The 18,051-nt window shown below is 43.0% G+C and overlaps 1 protein-coding gene across 1 annotated transcript in view; it reads right to left on the bottom strand.

The window, feature by feature from the left end:
* Positions 1-13,336, bottom strand: part of ST8SIA5 (ST8 alpha-N-acetyl-neuraminide alpha-2,8-sialyltransferase 5) — a 71,482-nt gene extending 58,146 nt beyond the window's left edge. Inside the window, exon 1 of the mRNA XM_069881012.1 lies at positions 13,212-13,336. The gene's annotated coding sequence lies outside the window, so the exon portion shown is untranslated. The remainder of the gene's footprint in view (positions 1-13,211) is intronic.
* Between the last annotated feature and the right edge of the window lie 4,715 nt (positions 13,337-18,051).

Consider the following 18,051-nt stretch of genomic DNA (forward strand, 5'->3'; position numbering starts at 1 on the left):
TACATATATGCTCCCTGCTTTGAAAATATCTAATAAGCTCCAGAAGGAAAACTACAATCAACTCCACAGAATCAAAACCAGCCTCACTCCCACCCTCATTTTTGTGAGGGCAGGGCGAATACACAATGATTGCTTTTAAAAGGACAAGTACCTTTGAGGGGCTGAAAAGGTATTTGTGGATTTCTAACAAGAATTTTATTAGTTTCTGAAGGCAAAATATTGCAACCTTTTAAAGCAGTGATGATCTTGCAGGCAATGAATTATCTGCAACAAGGTTAAGAACACTTATGGAAAAATATGCTGTTAGGAATGGAGTGATGGAAAACACCCCCACAGAAAACTGATTAATCAAGTACAACTGGCAGAAAGCACTGAAGAGAGACTGTATTCTTTAGGAGACATTTTTTTAGTGCAGATGAGTCTTTGCTTGGCTCCAAGTGATGTTGCCATGCTTTCCCTGCTCCCATTCCTGTTTCAGACCTAGCTGAAGACTCTATAAATCCCACATGTCATCATTCATTTGTCTTGGGCTCCAGTCTTTTACAGATTCATAGAAGCACAGAATGGTTTGGGTTGGAAGGGAACTTAAAGTCCATCCGGTTCCAACCCCTCAGCCAAGGGCAGGGACACCTCCCACTGGATCAGGTTGCTCCAAGCCCCATCCCGCCTGGCCTTGAACACCTCCAGGGATGGGGCAGCTACAACTTCCCTGGGCAAACTGCTCCAGCGCCTCACCACCCTCTGATGCTTGGTGACAAGTAAAAGGCAAGGTAATCAGGGTCTTCATTGGTCCAAATCACACTATTGTTGATAAAAATCTACATTTCCCCCTGAAAATCGTGTTGATGTTGAAGATGGGCTGTATCAGTGTTACAGACACTGAGCTGGGCGTAAGGCATCCCCAGTAGCTGGTCAGATGCTGATCTCCCGAGCATCCGTGATAACACAACCTCCTGAATGTGCCGCTGCAAACCTGTTCGCGTCCAAATCTTTCAGGGCAGTTCTGAGAGTGAAGTTTTCCCCTTCACCATTAGGATTTGATAGCCAGAACTGGATATCGCTTCTTCTCCAAGTCTGAAGTTAGAGAGTTAACTTTTCCTCCCACTGTGTTATTTTAGCTCCTTTTCTGACCATCTAAAAGATCTGCCCAGAGCCCAGAAAAGGAGCTTTGGGAAACATTTCTGTTTTTTCACTAAACAAATTCTGACAAGTCAAACATCCCAAGTCCAACAGCTCCCTCCCCCTCTCTGACCTCTGCCTCCCAGCTTGGGGAGGTTATCAAAGCCCTTTTCTCCTCCCCTCACATCTTCTGCACCCGCAGCTTTATCTGTGCACTGTGTTACTGTTTGCATGCTACCCTAGGGCTACACAGCATCTCCTGACCCTGGGAGAGATTAAATCATAACATTTTGGGTACAGAAAGGGTTTTCTTTGATTATCTTACATCTGCACAGTTGCTTAATGAAAGTGCAGTATCTGGTCTAACAGACTCTAATTAAAACATATATGTGTGTATATATATACACACACACACCCCCCACACACTTTCTCAAGCATTTCCAAACGGGTATTCCAGACTACTTGGTTTTATGGAAATGTTCACGGTGTGCCAGGACAGCATGGTTTTATAATGGCTGAAGATAACATGAAGCTGCAGTATTAAAAGTAGTACAATTTGGCCTGAGCTCGTCTTACCAACAGAAAAAAGTAAAGCTGTCCTGCTCTCAGCTGCTTGCCTGGGTGTTGCACTGCTTCTTCCCTTGTACAGCAGCAGTGTGTGCATGGACGTGTGATGACTATCGGAGAGGCAATCCAGTTTAGAATAAACCCAGCAGGAAAAGAATTTTCATGTGGACCAGCTTCAGGTTCACCACGCTCCCAGAAAACAGGAGAGGGGTTGATACATGGGGGGAATGAGCAGGGAAGCTGGAGATGAAGTGGTGAGAAAAATGGACTGTTCTGGCAGCAGTGCTGGCTTTTGTCAGCTGAAAGTGTTTGCAAAATGATGGCCTGGATAAGTGACTTGTGGCATTTTCAAGCAAGCCCTGCTGAAATCTTTGGACAACATCACATCGTGTCTTTCTCCTTCTGCGCAGCACAAGCTGATTTCCCAACAAAACCAGTCTGTTCAAGTAGTCAGAAGGATGAAGGCATGTCACACAAGTGGCTGGGACAAAAAGCCTAGGAGCCATGAAGAGATGGAGGATCTGAGCCGCCAGAGAGCTACTGCCTCACTGTGTAACCTTGGGAGAGGCACTTGGCCTCAGTTTGCCTTAGCTGGAGTGCTGGTGGGGAGGGACACAGGGATGCACACGCCTGACCGCGTGATGCTGTGGCTGAGCTGGGCTTCGCCGAACGCTATGTAGCTGCTCGTGGGCAATTATGTACAAAATCACAACAGGGATGCTAGAAGGCTGCAGGCATCTTCACCAGATTTTGCTGGCCATTAATCCAGCAGAAGGCTGCTAATGGTATCTGATCGCTTTCTTTGTGCTACTGCCACTTAAGGTCACTCTGAAGGACACAAGCCCTTCTGCGTTTTACAGTGTGAGATTCAGAGAAAATAATAACCATGGGTTTTAGAGAAGGAGTTCTCATAATTACTATAAACTAATGAGACATGAATTTTATTTTTTAATTCTCCAGCTACGAACAGAAAAGGAATTAACTCTTGAAAGCAATAATCTCTGATAAGAAATAAAACACCAAAGCGGATGAAGAATTAATCCATGACACCTGCATTACTAAAAACCTTTAGAATACCCTCTGTCTACGAACTTATCCGCTGCAAAGCTCTACTGCAATGCAGCTTCCGTGGGTCCACCTGACATCATGCACACAGAGCAGTGCACAGCATTCACTGAGAGGCCTGCAAAGATTTTCAGTGTGGGTCAGAGAGGGATGTACAGGAATAAGGGCAGCCAGCAGTGTGCTTCACATCACCCAAGCACTGAGAGGACCAGACCTGCCAGATCCAGATGGTCAAACTTTCCACAGCAGGAGCTGGTATCGAGCTAAAGACTCTTTCAGTCTAGCATTTGCATGATGACTTTTAGTGCTTGCATGCAATGGCCAGCACTGGCTAGGCTGACTTATTGTGATTTGCTCCTTCCCAGCAAAGGTAACAGACAAAAGCTTCATTGTCTGATTTCTAAAGACCTCACACAGCAACATACAACCATGGACTTCAACTTTTACTTGAGCGTGGTCTTGATGTTAGAGGGAAACAGTTCTTTCTCAGAGTCAAAGAGCCAACTGTAACGTGCAAAAAGAGCAAAAATAAAGCCAAGCTAGAGGAAGAAAAGCGAAACTGGACTCTGACTTTCTTGACACTTTGGCAGCTCCTTTCAGAGTCTTGGAAAGAGGTAATCTGGCTTAGAAAGGATGGTGAATATTGCCACATGGGTTGGTTTGCAAAGATGTAGCTCCCCTGCAGCTGAAGACAGGGATGGTAAAATTGTGTTGCTTGGTATGCATACCACTGCCTGCCTTCCTGTTTGTCCCCAAGAGGGGTTACGCTAAAAGCCTGGAATGATCCCTCCTGCCCTGCATAACGAAAACTCTAAAGGTATCTGTATCTACAAGGAGCTGATAAAGTCATTTGGTCTGTTCAGCCTAGAGAAGAGGAGACTGCAGGGAGATTTCATTGAAGTTTAGTATTTCCTCACAAGGGAAAGAGAAGGAGGAGCAGGCGCTGATCTCTTCTCTCTGGTGACCAATGATGGACCTGAGGGAATGAGAGATGTGCCAGGGGAGGGTTAGGCTGGGTATTAGGAAAAGGTTTTTAACTCAGAGGAAAGCAGTCACAGCACCAAGCCTGACAATATTCCAGAACCGTTTGGACAATGCACTCAGACCTATGGCATGAATGTTGGGGTGTCCTGTGCAGGGACAGGATTTGGACTCGATGACCCTTGTGAGTCCCTTCCAACTCAGGATGCTCTATGAGTCTATGTGTGAGAAGCTAAGAGGGTATCTAGAAATCAGAGGCACCATCTAAAGGGCATGAACCAGACAGACAAAAATAATCTCCATCCCATGGAACGTCTCCAGTACTGGGAACAATCACAGAATCACAGAATCACAGAATAACCAGGTTGGAAGAGACCCACCGGATCATCGAGTCCAACCGTTCCCATCAAACACTAAACCATGTCCCTCAGCACCTCATCCACCCGTGCCTTAAACACCTCCAGGGAAGGGGACTCAACCCCCTCCCTGGGCAGCCTCTCCCAGTGCCCAATGACCCTTTCTGTAAAGAATTTTTTCCTAACGTCTAGCCTAAACCTCCCCTGGTGGAGCTTGAGGCCATTCCCTCTTGTCCTGTCCCCTGCCACTTGGGAGAAGAGGCCAGCTCCCTCCTCTCTACAACCTCCTTTCAGGTAGTTGGAGAGAGCAATGAGGTCTCCCCTCAGCCTCCTCTTCTCCAGGCTAAACAACCCCAGCTCTCTCAGCCGTTCCTCATAAGGCCTGTTCTCCAGCCCCCTCACCAGCTTCGTTGCTCTTCTCTGGACTCGCTCCAGAGCCTCAACATCCTTCTTGTGGTGAGGGGCCCAGAACTGAACACAGGCTTCGAGGAGCGGTCTCACCAGTGCTGAGTCCAGAGGGAGGATAACCTCCCTGGACCTGCTGGTCACGCCGTGTCTGATCCAAGCCAAGATGCCATTGGCCTTCTTGGCCACCTGGGCCCCTGCTGGCTCATGTTCAGTCGGCTGTCAACCAACACCCCCAGGTCCCTCTCCTCCAGGCAGCTTTCTAGACAGACTTCTCCTAGTCTGTAGCACTGCATAGGGTGCAATGACTCAGCTCTGCCCAGATCTCTTAAAAGTACACAGAAAACACATTTGAAAACACATTTTTAAACACTTAAAAATCAGATTATTTTATTACAGACCAGTGAATGTCCAGAGGGAAAATTAACTAGCTCATATAGCAGGTGAGTCTCACTATTCAAGTCAAACACCATTTTTGATACTGCTTGCAGTCAAAGGAGATTCCAGTTGGAGGACAGCAGTGTAGTTGAGAGCAAAATTTGATTGGAAAAAGGGAGTGAACTGACCACAATGATCCCTGCTGTAAGCGTTAGTGATTAACCACAGCTAATGGTTTTAGAATAGTAGGTCTGAGGATTAAAGTATTATTTAGGCTGAAAGCAACACATCACATCTCTAAAATTACTTTGCTTTGTATCGTTAGGGTCAGTTCTTAGGTCCTCGTTCACTAATGGGAACCTCCACCTCAAATCTAGGTAATGTTTAGGGTTACTCACTCACTTTCAGAGGCCATTAGAAGAGATTCTGCCTCCAGCTCTGCTTTATCACATTTCTTCATTCATACTCCTTAAGTCCTACCTTGATGGTTTCCCTGAGAAACAATGAATGTCCCACATATGGATAAAGGAGAACTACAAGACCTATTTTTTCCATATGCGGATAATTCTTCAAACAAAATAGTAATGCAATCTCCGTTCACTCACATATATTAACTGTAAATAATATACTAGATTATCAGACTACCTTCTGATAATGAAAAAAAGCATAAAAATGTACCCAGCTCCTAAAGTTCATGATCCTAATGGCATCTTTTAACATATCTGACTTCCACAGTTCAGGCAGTAGGCTGCTTTACCTGTGTGACTTCACGTTGTTTACTGCATATAATGGAAACAAGATTTTCTGAGTGTCACATTATACAGAGAAGAAAAAAAACATAGTTATTAAAAGTGATTATTAAAAAGTCAGATGAATGCTCAGTCTTGATAGCAGTAATTGCATCTACATCTAATTAAGGGTATATATTGTGCTTTTTCTGAACTGAAATTTGAAAAAAAATAAGGCAAATTTCCCTTCTGGAAGAAACGTGCACTTGGTCTTGCCATGGGCCTGCTTAGAAAATGTGTGTCCCGTGTAAAATACAGAATTGATTTGATTGACTGTTAGCTCTCTGAGTGATGGATCTCTAGAAGAGCTCTTCAGCAAGGTCCTGTTACAGCCAGCAGATGAAAACAGGCATCTCTGGAAATGTTTCATTGCTTTTTAAGGTAGACAGGCTGGTGAATAAGCCATTGGGTGTGCTTCGCTCCCCTCACTGACTACAGAAAGTGTTTAAATTACTGGCTTAGACTAGAGATCTAACTTCTTTACAACTAAAACTAAATGAGATTAATCCCACCTTGATTCAAAGCTCACCAAATATTATGCAGAAACCACTATTACTGTTCTTGAGTTCTGCTTCTTTACATTACTGAGAGGTGAATAAGGCTTAATTCACTTCTTTTTGACACCTCTATAGCAACTTTGACTCCTACTAAAATGTAAACTGAGGCACCATGAGCTTACACAATGGTGCAGAAGGGTGTGTAAGCTTTTTATGGTTCTGTTATTCTATGTTTCTATGTTTCTATGACACATGTACCCTTCGGGTACTGGAAGGTCACTACAAGATCTCCCCGGAGCCTTCTCTTCTCCAGGCTGAACAAGCCCAACTCTCTCAGCCTGTCCTCATACGGGAGGTGCTCCAGCCCTTGGACCATCCTTGTAGCCCTCCTCTGGAGGTATATAGGTATAAAAATTTCTAAACTCATTTAAAAAAACAAACCCAAACCCAACATTCTTTCCCATCAGTTCTGTTCTTCCAAGCAAGTGGGCTGAGGGAAGGACAATTCTGTTCAGATTTGTTTTTCCTGAGTATTGAAGTCACATATCCAATCTTGTTTCCAATAAGGAAGCTAAATCATAGAAGAACAGTCACTGTGTCAGGAATGCAAGCACGAACTGCATATTAATTAAAGTTACTGTTTACCAACGCTGCCAGTCATTTACAAAGAAACAGCACAGGTCAACCCAGAGAGTTGTTTCAGCTGCCAGAAGAATTCCCTAAACAAATAATTCCTAGATACTCAAGCCAAAGAGTTCAGCAACAAGATCTGATGTTGGAACAAACCACGAAGGAAGCAATCTGAGAAAACACAGGGATAAATGCACTGTCCCAAGTTAAGAATATGATGCAAACGTTCTGTGGGTATCTATACTTTAAAGGGGAAATAAAAAGGTATTTCAGACTCATTTCTCTACAATAATTCCTCCAGAATCCCTGGAAGCCCCTGTCATTCAAAAAAGGCACCACTGGCAGTAAATTTTAGATTTGTTGGATAATGCAGCACAGCTGAAAAGCAAAAATCACAAAAGGTAAATTTAGCAGCACTCTGCAACACCTGGAAAGCCCAATAGTCATGGATGGTCTGAGTGCTCGCAGCACCTGCTGTGGGTCAGGGCAAAAACACCAGCACCTGCATGGAGCCACAGGTGCCTTGCATCCTGCTTCTAGATCACTTGGGAGGATTTTTCTCCCTCTTGTTCCCATTACTCTGCCCACCACATTGACTCAGCCTGACTGATAAGGAAGCCACTTATCTGCTTCCAACCCTCCAGACCTGCTGAGCATCCTCTGGAAGAGCACAGCCACTCTTCCCAGCCCACACCTCAGCGTCACTCATCCCGTGGGGTGACCACACTCAGCTGGATGCCCTCAAGTCCTTACTCAGCTTCCTTCAAACACTGCTGACAAAGAACTGTGATAAAATACAGAATGCAAGCTAGCTCCTCTAGTCCAACCCACCACTCAGAGAAAGGCCAACTCTGAAATCGTGACAGCTTGCTGAGGGCTTTCTCCAGTGAAGTTCTAAGCATCTCCAAGAACGGAGATTCCACAATCTCTCCTAGCAGGCTCCTGTAATATTTGAATGAATGCTCCCAGGAGTCCACTTAATAAATCTGCCTTGAAATTCTACAAAATTTTGTAATTTGTCTCCAGACAGATCTTCCTTCCTCTCTTTCTATCTACGTAGTGCTGCCAAAAATAATTAAACACTGAGAAAATAATATAAGAAATAATTTGCTATGTGGATCAGAAAATCTGACAAGTTCTGAGGTCTAGGACCAGAAGCAATTTGCTTTTACCGCTAGCTGAAACCAATTTTTTTTGTGAGATAATGAAAAGCTGCATTGCAGGTGGGATTAATTTACCTAACTAATAATAACTCTCAGTCTGTTCTAAGCCTTAACAGATGTCAAAAGCTCAGATGAAAAGCAGTAGGAGCCATGCCACTTTTGCTGAGCTCAAAATGTTCTACAAGAAACAACATTCTTGGGTTTCTGGTGATTTTAATTCCAGGTCATAGGCCACAAAATGCTGTGGGCTACAGCAACATTTAACAGAGCAACAATTTCAGGTTTCATCATAAGCAATGCAAACTCTGGCAAAACAGATCTATTGAGATGCAAAGGGGATAGATCTCCATGGTACTTTGAAACAGAGGATTTTATTATTAGCTGTCTAACCGGACAGAAAATCAATTTCAGCTGCAGGTCTAGGAAGGTGACCATGCTAAGAAAATTCCACTGGTTTGAAGTCTTATTTCCAAAAATTGGATATGCACTGAACCGGAGGGTCTTAGTGTATATATGGTTATCTTTACATCATAAGTACAAACACAGACATCCGCTAAAACTGAATTATACTTGTTTTCCTTTCCAGAAAAGAATGCTGCACTCCAGAATTGTAATAAAGTACTCATCTCAAGCGAAGAAAGAATATTCATAGAGTCATAGAATGGTTTGGGTTAGAAGGGAACTTAAAGCCCATCCAGTCCCACCCCCTGCCATGGGCAGGGACACCTCCCACTGGATCAGGGGCTCCAAGCCCTATCCAGTTTGGCTTTGAACCTCTCCAGGGATGGGGCAGCCACCACTGCTCTGGGCAACCTGGGCCAGGGGCTCCCCACCCTCACTGTGAATAATTTCCTCCTTGTGTCTAGTCTAAACCTGTCCCTCTCCAATTTATAGCCATTCCCTCTCGTCCTGTCACTACAAGCCTTTGTAAAAACTTCTTCCCCAGCTTTCCGGTAGCCCTTTTCAGGTACCAGAAGGTCACTATGAGGTCTCCCCAAATCCTTCTCTCCTCCAGGCTGGACAACCCCAACTCTCTCAGCCTGTCCTTGGACAGGAGGTGCTGCAGTCCCCATGTCCTCTTGACTCTCTCCAAATATTCATGTCCTTTCTGTGCTGAGGACTCAAGAACTGAACTCAAGATTCCCCGTGAGGTCTCATGAGAGCAGAGCAGAGGGGCAGAATCCCCTCCCTCGCCCTGCTGGCCTCGCTGTTTCGGATGCAGCCCAGGACACGGTTGGTTTCTGGGTTGCAAGCGCACACTGCCGGCTCATGTCAAGCTTCTCATCTATCAGCACCCCAAGTCCTTCTCCTCAGGGCTGCTCTTAATCCATTCTCCACCTAGCCTATACTTGTGCTTGGGATTGCCGTGACCCAGGTGCAGGACTTCATACTTGGACATGTTGAATTTCATGAGGTTCACCCAGTCCCACTAATCAAGCCTGTCCAGGTCCCTGTGGATGGCATCCCCTTCTTCCAGCATGGCAACCACACCATACGGCTTAGTGTCATCAGCAAACTTGCTGAGATACCCTCAATCCCACTGTCCAGTCTGTGACAAAGATGTCAAACCACACCAGTCCCAATACTTACTCTCCCTTTTATCTATTGATAAAAGCCCCTTATTATTATACTGACAAATCAGAATTGAAATACTAAAAGTGATAGAATTTTTTAATTAATCAAAGATTAAATGTGATTGAAAAATAAGAAATTGCTTTAAAATAGGAGGTAGGAGTTAACAGTTCAGGAACTACAAAACACTGAGGACTTGCCAGGATCACAAGGAACACACAGTCCCTCCAACAAAGACGATCACGCGTAATTTTTACATGTAAAATCACTTATGGGATATTGACAGAAGGAGTAGCAGAACAAAACTGATAACTGAGCACATAGTTCTCACATTGCCAGGAAAAACAGGCCAACAGCTATTTCTTTCTCAAATCTCAAGTCAGGATATATATAACCAAGTTCACAAGCTGGAATTGCTGATTTGCCCAGTGTTATACGTCCAAAAAGAGGCATTTTGCTAAAACCACATGAGAAGCTAAGAATGCAAACATACTGCCAGTAGTCAAACTTGTCACACAGAAAGCTGGTCTTCTAACTTAGCATTAAATGTCAAAGATGATAGGGTAAGATTTTGCTTTAGAGGTTGCACTTCTTCAGTTCTCGAAAAACAGAACTGAAAGTTCCTTGGCGGATCTACATTCTTACTGGTGAGACTTGGTGGGCTTTTCAGTAAGCTATTTATCTTGTACTAATTAAAGGTAATTTTCCTCACAGAGAGTGTAATGACAGTTATAAATAATAGATTGAAGTATTTATAGGAATCCCGTTGACATCTTCATAGCCAAATACTAAACATCATACTCTTGAGAGTTTTGTAAGTCAAAGGCATCCTAATTCTTTGGGGAATCACTGGAAAGTTGATAAATGAATGCTAAGGTTTATAACTGGGAATGATGAGGAAATGCAGTAAAAAGCAATTCTCTTGGTCTGAGACTCTGAGTTCCATTAGAGCAATCCACCTGACCCACAACAACTCCGCTGGCACCCTCTTTCCCAGTAATGAACTATTGATTACATCTCTGTCCTGTCGCTTTCAGTGACTGAATAAGCTGCCCACATCCCCATTTAAAAAAATACCTTATAAGGGAAAGCTGACCAGAAAAGGAGTGTAAAAAGCATACAGGTAAAATTAGGATGCTGGCATTTCCAGAATTCAATAAAAAGGGGTTATTCTAACTAAATCCTATACCAACAGTGGCTTTAGCACCAAAGCTGTACTAGTACAGCTGTCAAAGACCTAGACAGGTAGACTTGAGCTCTAAAAGCTACCTGGCAACTTTACAACAATGTAAATTTCTTCTTTCATTCATGCATGGCTCCCCAGGTATCATCCAGAGTATCTCATGTCTATGGGTCAGAGCATGAACAGCCCGTTTGTTTTCCATTTTTCTAAGTTTCCTTTCCCTTGTAAATCCTGGAGGTCAGAGACTCCTGTCTGCATATCCCTCATCGCATTCAGTGTAGTCAGTGAGAAACCTGCAAATATCACATGACCTTTTAATGAAAATTCCCTGGATCTTGGGCAACTTAGTATTTTCAATGTACTTCTATATCCTTTGAGAGACCATGCTATATAAATGCAAATACTGACTGCTCTTACTTCCTCTCTTTCCCTGATAGGAAAACACTGCTGTTCTTCAATACTTTAGAAAGACATGTGCCTGAAATATGAAAAGGACTTCTAAAAATAAGTTAATATTACAGTAAACAGAATAGCAGCCAACAATAAAATCACTCTGCAAAGGCAGATGTTTTCTTTGCACAACCTATAAGAACGGAGGTACAGAGGAAACCAACACAGGTTAAAAAAAAAAACCATCATTTTTAAACACCTTAGTCAAAAATAGTTGCAGTCTTTCAAAACCACAATGCATTCACATATTCCCCTGCTTTAGGAATCTTAGAATTATTCTAGAAACAGGTTTAGGTACTTCTGTACACTAACCCAAAACCAAGCATATTTTGGCCCTGTCCATCACAAAATTTGGATCATTTTTGAGCATAAATCAAGTTGTTTGGTTACTGTTAATTTAAAATACTACACCTAATTACTCCACCAAATACATCATTCTGATGTAACCGTGAAAAAGCTTTTGAGAAGGTAGGTATGTTCATAAGCATCCTGGCCTTCAGCGCAGAGGGAGGGTGCAAAACAGCAGTGAGCACAGGGCTGGATGGGTGGCTGAAGAGTTATTTAGTTAGAATCATAGAATCACCAGGCTGGAAAAGACCCACCAGATCATCGAGTCCAACCATTCCCATCAAACACTAAACCATGTCCCTCAGCACCTCAAAGGTCCACCGAGGAACTTTTAGTTCTTCAAAGCAAAGCTGTAGTAGGACACAGGCTATACATCATGCATTAACTGCAGCTACTGCAGTCTGTGCTTGGGGCTGCTGTCCTCCTGCAGAAGTATCTAAGAATTCTTTTTGCTCATGAAAAAAAAAGCACAAAATGAAACGAGCTGCGTTTTCTCTACTGAGGTTTATGTGGGAAGTCCTGATGGGTCTTTTCCAACCTGGTTATTCTATGATTCTATGATTCTATGATTTTAAAATCTTATCTTTTATGTTTTGATCTTCCCTTGGAGTTTCAGCACTTTTAAAAACCTTGCATGTAACTAGAGCGTGTAATGTCAGAGAGGTGCAGCGCTGCTAGCATTCTCCCCTGTATGCGATGGAAAGATTCATTATCGCAGCCTCTCAACATACTGGTGGATAGTGGATACTAGATCCTAGATATGAGATTTACTTTGAAACGGGAAATAAGATCTTAACTCTCTTCCTTCAAGGACAGAGCCAATGTCACTTTTGCAGGGTCAGATGCTACAGTACTTTCTACTCCCGTTCCCACTCAGACACTGGATGATTTGCACTGCTACTTAGTTTGATGGGGTCCCATATGACCTGCAGCCTCAGCAAATGCCCTGATCACTCATCCCTAAAGCTCATGCTAAAATGACTATTCATTTGATTAACTCGGCAGCATCTGCACAGTGCTCAAACACTATTTAGGTAGCACAGGAAAAAACACCCTGCAACCCCAGAGAAGTCAAGTTCAGGCAAATCATATCTGAGTCAGATTTAATAGGACTTAATTTTACTTCTGGTTCGTTTACACTTCGTCACACAGTCAGTTTCCATTAAGACCCCTCTTTATTTCCTAATTCTGTAATTCCACACCATTCTCTTAAGATATGGAATTATTATTAGAGTTAGTTAAATGCTCCAAGATTTTTTGTACTATGTTCAGTGCAGGTGTTAACAGCTTGCTAGCATGTCTAAAGGAGGCAACCTAAAGCACAAATAAGTTCAGTAGCTAACTGCAAGTGATCTGCTTGCAATTCCCTCTCCCATAGCATGCATGCATCTTACAGACATCCCATGCCTGCCTCTGAACTCTCATTTTCTGGCACACAAATGGATTTTACTTTTTTTCCTAGAAAGAAATCACCACTTGAAAATGAATTCTTTCGTGTATGGAGTTGGTTCACAATTTTTAACAAAGACTTTAGATTAATGCAGATTGTTACGCATCTAGATTTCCTGCAAAGGTTTGCACAAACGTGTCGGAAACCTGCTTTAGAGAGAACAGCACATACCAGCTGCAAGCAACCCAGACAGACCAGGACAGCAGCAGCAGCAAACAGATGTTTTCCAATTGGACTGCCCCATATTTTACTTATTTACCTTCTACATGTGCTGTGGCTGCCCTCCTGTTATGCCAGAGTGGACCTTTCTCCCTGTTTCTCCTCCACTGCCACTCATGGACTCCTGCTTCTTTCTCTCTTTGAATCGCGGGCTGTCCTCCTCTTCCACCTCCCTTAAGCATCAAGCCAGACCCAGCCTTCACCTCCGCATCACAGAAGCTTCCACCAATGCTGGGATTCAGTTTCCTCCTGATGTCAAGATTCAGCCCAGCCCACGAAACCCACCCCCTGCCTTGGATCCTGCATCATGAGCTGGAAAGCCCTCCTGTGCTCCAGACTTTGCAAGGGACGTTTTTAGATAAACAGTGGTTTTAGTCACTCTGCATTTTACATCCTGTTTTTTCTGTAGCGTTTTTTCTCTCAATGAAAAACAGCTGCTTGTGTTGTGTTCTTGAGCTAAATCCTTGCCTTTGCTCAAATCAGCTCTTTCAGTTGTTCTAGCGGCACTGCGATCTCCAGGAGTGAATTAAACTTCTCTAGGGAGCATTAACACCATCAAGCTTTATTTTTGCATCTAAAAGAAGCATTTATAATCATAGAATCACAGAACTGTTTAGGTTGGAAAAGACCTTTAAAACACTGAGCCCAACTGTAAACTTAACACTGCCAAGTCCACCACTAAACCATGTCCCTAAGTTATTTAAGTTATTTGGACTGTCTTTGAAGAGGTTTATTTCTCCTAAAAGGTGAACAAGAGTCTAAATCTAAAGCTCCAAATCAATGTGACTCTTGAAAAGCAAAATAAAGCAAGACAGAAGACTTCATTCCTGCATAATTTCAAGTCAAAAACTGAATCTTGCAAGGTTAATCTTGCAAACTGTCTCATGAGTAACTTAAATCAAACACTGAGCTGTTTGGGGTCACCCACATGAGTACAGTGGTAACACAAAATAGGTTAAAATCTGCAGATTCTGTGCTGTTGGATTAATTGCCAACTGAGGACAGGACTGCCTGCTACTATTCGTCTGACATGCAGCACAAAGCAGCTTTCTGCTCCCGCTAAAAACCTCCAGGTAGATTTCCAGTAAGACTGAACAATAACCACAGTGATTGCTGGTGACATCTAGAGCAACGTCCCTGCCTTATCAGTTCTCCATCACGTTTTACACCTCCAATCAGGTTTGAGGTTTTAAAGCTGGATGAATGCGCAAGCTCAGTTAGTTACTCTCAAATAAATAAGATAATAGGCAAGAAGTTGCTTTGCAGGACTCCTCCTTTTCTGGTGCAACTTGTGATCTCTGTAATTCTGTCATAACTTATCAGTTTACTTGACATTCCCACTTAGAAAGTGCTTTCCCCAGGCTCTAGGCAACCCTTTCTATTTAAAACACACCTCCACTAAAGCTGAACTCTAATACAGTGAAACTAATGATGATTCTGTACTCTGACTTTCCCATCGATAGACGAGAGCTCTGAACCCAAATATATTTGCAGGATTCCCTGGGAGAAAAGGGAGTAGGAGGGCTAAAATGTTTCTCTGCCACACAAGCATGCATTTGATGGAGAAGGGTCAGTGGCCATGAAGATCTCCCAGCATCTGTGCCCCACAATAAACTCACTCACAGTTTTTGGGACTGGTTCTCAAAATTTCTCGTGAAAGAGTTGGGTTTTATCAGAATTGTGCAGCTTTGCTATATACATTTCTCCCATCCTTACTTCACCACCATCACCATCGTCCCCACCAGGTATCAGTGGCCTGGCAGAAGATAGACAGGAGGGATTGGAAACTCCTTAAGGTGACGTTTCTGAATGTTTCAGTGTTCTGTCTCCTCCCACAGAAAAGGCAGTAAAAAGGAAAGGGAGAACACTGTTTTATCACATCCTGAGATCAAGGAGAAATTGCAAATTCAGAGTGTGTATCTCAGGCATGTTTACATACAGAGAAATATCTCTCAAAGAAGCAAAGCAGATTAAAGGTGGAAGGTGTCCCTGCCCATGGCAGGGGGATTAGGACTGGGTGATCTTTAAGGTACTTTCAAGCCCAAACCATTCTATGATTAAAAGTCATCAGTACTAAAAATGCTGTGAAGGTACACGTGGAGGCTGCTGAAGAGATCTGTTGCTTATGAGCAGGGACAAGATAAGCTCCTACTGCTTCCAAGGGATATTGCTATTAACCTAGCAGTGTCCACTGTTAACATTTGAAAATTTTGATATTTTCTTTTGTTCTGGTTGCGAGGCATGACTCTGACCAGAGAGAAAAACATTAAAACATTCAATGCAATAGAATTCTACACTCAGCAGATGAAGCTTGCTAACAGAGCATGTGTTTGCTGGGAAAGCAAGATGATGCTGCCATTTTGTTATTTAAATCATAAATGACATTCCCATGCATTTCGGTAACTCTACTCTTCTCAGCATGTGTGAAGAGGAAGTATTTCATCCAGAATAAGAGCACAGCAACCTGATCCAGTGGGAGGTGTCCCTGCCCATGGCAGGGGGTTAGAACTGAATGAGCTTTAAGGTCCCTTCCAACCAAACCGTTCTGTGATTCTATGGATCTGTGATTCTATGACTCTATGATTCTATGACTCTATGATTCTATGGTGATGTCCAGTTCTTTCAAATAGTGCTTACAGGTGTCAACAATGGCACTGCAGCACAGAAAAACAATCTGATGAATGATCTGTGTGCCACAGCCACATCACATCACGTGATGCTCACAAGTTGCTGTCTGGAAGCACAGTTTGGATTCCACTTTATTATAGAGTCGACAATATTTATTTTGCGTGTACCATGCGTGAGTTTGAGTTAGTTTGCATTACTTTGCATTTTCAGCTTCTGGGGACAACCAGCAAGAAGGAGATAAATTCAAGGCAAGAAAAGAGAAGAAAGGAATTAAAGGCATTGCCAGTTTTAGGAATGTAGCGAACAACTCGGTATTGCAGCCCCGTGCTTACAGCCACACTGCAAAGGTAGCAGATTGCGTCTTTGCCCAAATCCCTGTCCAGCTTCCTTTTATCCATGCTGGCAAGCACAGCTTCAGGTTGCTAACTGTTTGGTCACCGCAGTGCAGAAAGCCTGTGGTGTGGAAATACCCTCAGTGTTACAAGCACAGGGAACTTTGCAAGGGGTTAATTTCGCTCTAAGGGATTTTGTGCAGATAGAAATCATAGAGGTCAAAAGCAGAGGTCGAAAACCTAATAGGATTTTTAAAAAGGATTGGACAATGCAAATACCCACAGTTACATTAGAGATAATAACTCCAGAGATAATAATTATATAAACCCGCCTCCAGCTTCAGAATAGAATCCAGTCATTAAACTACTTATGATTACCAACAAACTTCCCTGTATGGACTTCTTATTTATATACAGCTCTAGAGATTTGTGCCTTTTTCCTCAGAAGCCGCAAGCGACAGCCTCACTCAGAAACTATGTCATACACTGACCTGATGCTACTACTTTTTTTGCCCTAATCTCTGGTTACGCCTGTATCTGAAGTGTTTCACACAAATGAAGACCCTGGGGGTGTGATGCTCTCCGTGTAGTCCTAGACATGCCTGGCCAAGCACAGGAGAGACGGATGTCAGGAACTCAGGTTTTGCTAATACAGCATCATGCCCTGAAGAGGGCTCTGAGAAAGTTAAGAAATAAATAATGCGTTCTGAAATGCAATACTTTCCATGTAGTCCCCCGCAAGGCTAGGAAGGGAGTCCTATGACCAAGCCAGCTGCAGCATTACTGCAGGGCACAAAAATTGCCTGAGGACCAGCACTGTTTTTCTTTGGTGAAGCGACCACTTCAATACGGGGAGAGATTCCTCCTCCTGCAATTTCTGCACCCTAAAGTCTCTTATAAGGCTTTTGAAACCCAAGCTACCATAACCACTTAGACATTATAAAGATTGTTCAGACAATTAGTAAGGAAATTTTTCATACCTCTTCTCTGTTTCTCCTCTGGTTCTCGCTGAAGCAGGACCTGATCTAATAGGTGGCTTTGAGGATGGAGGAGCACTCATTCCTAGGCACAAGCAGAAGGGTTGTATATTTATATTAGGACATTCATATTTGCCAGAGAAGACAAGAGAAGGAAAATTCACAGTCAGAGCTGGAATATTATTGCACCATATGTTTTCCAACAGCCAAGCACAACAGGATCCCTCCACAATCTCTGCCTTAATGCACCCTGTTGTATTTCCACCTGGGAAAACATATGGCAGTGCCTAAGAGAGAAATTTTTCCTTTTTCTTTTTCCTGATGTTGATGTAATTTCCCAGCTTTAAAGAAACATTTGATTATGAAACATGCTCAGGCCAAGGATAGAAACGTTCCTGTCTGTTCCCAGTAAGGATGAAAACAAGTTCATTGACCTGCTGGCATGATGACCAAATAAAAACTTGAAAGAATGGCTTGGGTGCTATTTTATCTCATGCACTACTGACAAAATTGTCTATGCTCCAGAAATCTGCTGCCTCACAGTTACGTCAGGGGCGCTAAAGAGTACAAAATTTATTTTTCAGCTCTTGGTGAGCACTGTGGGAGCAAGACATTATAAAAATTATCCTTCCCCTTGTAAAATGAAAAATCCTGCTTTGTCATGAATGAATGAGCAGCATCACAGCAGACACTTTTACTTCTGGTTACAGTCATTTTTTGTAACACCATTTTTTACTGTGAAGACATTAATTATTACAGTAAATCTCTTGTGGCCACCACAAGATGCGGGAAGAAGTCCCGTTAGAAGATGGGAGTCCCTGGAAGAATGAGAGACTACACAAGAAGCATTTATAACTAACCCATCATTGCTCGGATAAGCAGATATATTTAACAGCAGTGTTAATGCAAGAGTAAGGCTTTTCACTTCCCTGCAATAGCTCTA

Source organism: Phaenicophaeus curvirostris, chromosome Z (assembly GCF_032191515.1).
Source record: "Phaenicophaeus curvirostris isolate KB17595 chromosome Z, BPBGC_Pcur_1.0, whole genome shotgun sequence".
Taxonomy (NCBI): domain Eukaryota; kingdom Metazoa; phylum Chordata; class Aves; order Cuculiformes; family Cuculidae; genus Phaenicophaeus; species Phaenicophaeus curvirostris.